Consider the following 5,176-nt stretch of genomic DNA (forward strand, 5'->3'; position numbering starts at 1 on the left):
CAGATCCAGATAATTGGACTTCAAAACTGTTAATGTCTTAGAGGAAAAAAGAAGAGCAGGAAGCGGGCACGAATGGAAACTGTCCTAGAAAGAGAGTAAAGAAGACTAAAGTGATCAGACAACTAAATTTGATGAGTGATTATTTTTATTATTTTCTGAATTTTATTTTAAAAGTATAGCAATGAAGAATATTTATTTATTTATTTATTTAATTTTTATTTTTATTATACTTTAAGTTCTAGGGTGCATGTGCATAACGTGCAGGTTTGTTACATATGTATACTTGTGCCATGTTGGTGTGCTGCACCCATCAACTCGTCATTTACATCAGGTATAACTCCCAGTGCAATCCCTGCCCCCTCCCCCCTCCCCGTGATAGGCCCCAGTGTGTGATGTTCCCCTTCCCGAGCCCAAGTGATCACATTGCTCAGTTCCCACCTATGAGTGAGAACAAAAAATATGGAATGCTTCACGAATTTGTGTGTCATCCTTGCACAGGGGCCATGCTAATCTTCTCTGTATTGTTCCAATTTTAGTATATGTGCTGCCGAGGCGAGCACAGCAATGAAGAATATTATCGAATATTTAGAAATGGAAATGTAGGCTGTATATTATGTGATTGTATTATATCCCTGTTAAATTTCTTGAGTGAAAACGATCAAGGGCATCCTATGAGAAGAGCGTCCTCATAGATAGAAGATATATGTGAGGTATTTAGGACAAAGTGTCATGATGCCTGAAGACTACTCTCAAGCAGTTCAACAAGATAAAAATGGAGATAGATGATGTATTATGTAATAAAGACTATATAATATATAGCAATAGATATTTATATGCATAATAAGTCACAAATTATTAATGATACTTTGTATATAATATAATGTATAACTATTGAAAATATATTAGTATACATGTAAATTGTATTATACTACATAATATATACAAAATAGTTCACTAAAATTATAGAGTACATAGCATATACTATATAGTATACTATGCAGAGTAAGATTATCAATTATACAAATTAATCTATAACTAATATAATAGAGCTTATAATCTTTTTGTTCTGAAAATATTTCTCCCAGAGTTCTAATCATGTGACATGATTTTATATTGGTATACTATAAAATGGTATACATTCACTTTTATATAAAATTTGAAAATAGGAATTTTCAGGGACCTCACTTGACAAATAAGGACTGGTTATATTTTTATTAGTTCCATGTAGCTGTTTTTCTCTGGGTGAGCATTTCATTTTCACTACCATGTGTAATATTCCTTCCCATCCCTACCTTCCATCTACCTCCTCTACCTTTCTCAACCTTCATCTTTCATTTCTTTAAATTTCCCTTCTTTCTGTCACTTGTGTCAAGTGAGACCAGAGGGCTTAAATTTAATAAAGTCCCTTTGTTAAGGGAGAGCCTATTTTTAGTCCATGTGCTAGTGCATGTAGCACGTTTTACTGACTCTTTTAAAGTATTGTTATCTCAAGGACACTTACTGGGCTTAGATGAACTGTGATATGATGAGGAGTTTGGTCGTAAGATAAAAATCTGTCACGGGCTTATTTACCACTTTTTATTAATTAAATAGCATGACCCAGGTCATTCAGTCTGTATTTGAAGATGGAGAAAGTCATTATTGAAGGTCTTTGACAATCAAAATGGCCTTTATGTTGTTCTGAACAACTTTTGTGGGAAGAAGAAACACAGTAGTTTGTTTAGTAATTCTGTCTACACTGTATCATACTGATAGCCCTTATGGTGCCTCCAGGAGAACTAGCAAACCACATCTTTCCTAGGTAAATGAATTACAATGAGACACAGCCTTGGGGCCACAAGGCATGGAATTCTGATGAAGAAAAATCACCTCATTGTCTTTCTCCAGGCAGAAACAGCTCTCTGCTAGGGTGTGCCTTGTAAGAGAACCAAGGACCAAATCTCAGTCCCCTCTCAACATTTTAGTCACATTTGTGGTGGCATAACCACTCAACTCTAGACAGCAACCCTCGTGTTCATGATGCCTATAAAAATATGCAGACACTTCTTTATATATTTGTATTTATATAAACTTATCTATGCATGTATTTATGTATATATACTGCTGATAGTTACAACCAAATTATTTTAGGTGATCTTCAAAGAAAGCAAGAGATTACACACCTTAACTGTGAAATCAGTCACATGATTTAGCACTTAAGGTGTAAAAACATGTTCAGAATCCAAAGAGGAATGACTTAGTAAAATATTATAGGCCTCACATTTGAATCCAGATTACAGGGTGATCTGACAACTCCTAATCTGATCATATATCTTAATTTTGTATCAAATAAGTAAGAACTCAAATGAGCTTGATATTCTTATATTTAAGTTATTTAATTTTTGAGTAAGCATTATGTTCAGTGGTCTTTAAGAAGATTATGTGGATAACATATCTTCCCTCCTCAATCTTTGCATACCTATTGACACTTCCTTTTGCCTTTACATATAAAAGACAATCACTATAAGTTAAATCATGCCCTTCTCTCCCCCAAATTTAACTTTTTCCCAAATATTCCGTTTTATTCGTTATTGTGCATGTCACATTGCAGAAGAGCAGTCTAAGGTCCACCAGACTTTTTGTTACTTTATGGAAAATAATAATCTAACTCAATAAAAGCTTAATTTTTTTCTTAAACTTTCCTAAAAACTTTTAGCAGTATAGGTTTAGAGATGTATCTCTTTCCTTAGATTTTTTATATCAATTATGGGAAGTCTTTTAAGTTTGCATCCTCAGATATTTTATTTGGTTCAGTAAAGTTTTTTTATTATGTTGTTAAATATTGCTTTATTCTAATTCAGAAACACGTTTACTTTTTAGAATACATCTTTGTTCTCTGTTATTCTGCTATTATGATCTATATCATCATTATCTCTTTATACTTTTCCTTTATATGCTCGGATAACTTCACTTTTGTTTCATACTGATTGTATTTCCAACAATGCCATTCTACTATGCATAGGTTTTAATTCTGCTATTGCATTATTTCTTTGTAACACTTCTTCCTTTGCTAACCATCTCATTTTTTTACCTCACTTTGTTCCACTTTTTACAAACATTTCTCCTTTCCTTCAAATATACTATTGAAGCAGAACATTTTTATTGTTGTTTTTCTAATTCCATTGTGAATTCTGCAAATCAGTCCTTTCCAGTGGCATGTTACTCTTCGAAATAATTAAAATGATATTCCCATTCTCTTATTCTGCAGATCTGTTGTTGTGGTTGCTGTCACTTGTTGTTGCTCTTTTCATAGACTCAAGTTGTTTATTTGTTTGGAATTTTATCATTATGTAATTACCTGTATACTTTTTAAAAACTCTACACAAACTTCACATTTGCCAGCAGACAGGATAGACAATGCCTGTGCTCAATATCCATTTAGGTGCTTGTGGAACATCCTTTCTCTGATTTAAAGTCAGAAGACAAATTTATGAGCCCAGGTTGTTTTCGATTTTCTGTGTTTAGCACGCATTCATCTATATATTCTAACATGCTAAGCATAATTTTCTCCATGCCAATTTTTTTGATCTCTAAAACCTTGAAATTATGAAGTATATGAAAACTCAAATCCTCAGCATACAGTGCTACCAAGATTTTTATTATTTCAGCCCCTACCTACAGCACCACATCTGAGGTGGTTACAGCTGCCACGATGCTTAAGGAGTTACCAGTCTCCCCTACTTCCTACCCTGTTTATTTGCTGAAATTAATTTCCAGATGGATGTCAGAAGTTTGGAGTCATGGAACGGAGAAGAATGCCCTGGCTGCCTTAAAAAGTAGCATCTCCTCCATTGCCAGCCATTTGCTCACCATTTTGCTTGATCCGAGCCTGGTCTAAGGATCTAGAAACTAATATTGAGAAAGAGAAAGGATATTTCTGGCTTCTATTAGGTAAGTGGGTTGTTCTCTTTATTAGGCAAAGCCCAGGCATCCATCAGTTGTTTTTCTCTATCCAGTTTTATTGCCCTTCTAGTTAGTAGAAATGGAGTGAAGCAATCAATTGCCTGTCAGCTTTCATTTTTTGGATGGTTGTGAGTGTTGATCTTTTCTAAAAATTGGCATTTTATCCCTCTGCTTGTTCGTAATCACCAGTCTTATCATTGCTATAGCTAAGCCTGCATCAAAAGCCTCAGTTAAGTGTCCTTGCTGTTTCCAAGCCTTGCTGATGTTGTCTGAGATTTTTCTAAGGTCAAATGATAATCTACTAACCAGAATCCCCCACAACAGAAAGCTAGGATTGTCAGCAGTTTCATAAATAAATGAATCACCAGAGCTTATTTCTAACTCTTTTTAAACCTGGATTTCACTTAAATATTATCATATAAAGCTACAAGAAATGTAGACAATTAGTGTGGAAGGATACTGTGTACAGGCATATGGCCTCATGAACACACACACACACTCTCATGCATGAACGCGCACATCTTGTCACGTATGAACACAAGCCAGTCCTTACACATGAGTTTGTGCATGGTCTCACAAATGAGCAGATCAATAGCCTCATGCACAAACACACAGGAATAAAATGGCTCAGTACAATTCTACCACAACTGAGAAAACAACATAAATCACATCAAAGGTAAGTACAAGGTCTAAAATATAACTGAGGAAAAACAAAGAAATGACAAGAAATGGATATGTGTGGTGCAGAAAGTAATGAACCCATCACTTTTACACATATCATAATAATCTGACAAGGAAGGTACCAGGAATCAAATGAATTCAATTATCTATTCATGAAATGTATCAGTTACCTACTATGTGCTAGGCACTGACACTGAGGCTCAGAAACGCAATTACTAGTAAACTATTCAGCCATCTTGGTGAGTGCCAAATTCAAGTCTAACAACACTGCCCGTGTGTTCTCCACTATCCCCATGCTAAAGTGCAGGATAGATTTATTGTTATTTTTTCCTAGAACATTATCTGTGCAGAAGCTTTTGTATAGCTAATTCAAATAGAAATATAATATTACTTTATATAGTAAAACTCTGGGTTAGTTCATGAAGCAAATTTTCCATGTAGTTTTTCTATATCAGAAATTTTGAGTAAAATGTATGTTTAAAACACTAGCTTGATAAAATGATAATAGTGGCAAAGTTTCTGAATATATCTGAATCCCACCACTCGGCGTAAT

The 5,176-nt window shown here is 34.4% G+C and overlaps 1 non-coding gene across 1 annotated transcript; it reads right to left on the reverse strand.

Annotated features, from left to right (window-relative positions):
* Window positions 1-453: 453 nt before the first annotated feature.
* On the reverse strand, window positions 454-560 carry LOC113224818. Its single transcript, XR_003309440.1, has one exon. It is a non-coding gene; the product is annotated as a U6 spliceosomal RNA (small nuclear RNA).
* Window positions 561-5,176: the final 4,616 nt, after the last annotated feature.

Source organism: Piliocolobus tephrosceles, chromosome 8 (genome assembly GCF_002776525.5).
Source record: "Piliocolobus tephrosceles isolate RC106 chromosome 8, ASM277652v3, whole genome shotgun sequence".
In the NCBI taxonomy this organism is placed as follows: Eukaryota; Metazoa; Chordata; class Mammalia; order Primates; family Cercopithecidae; genus Piliocolobus; species Piliocolobus tephrosceles.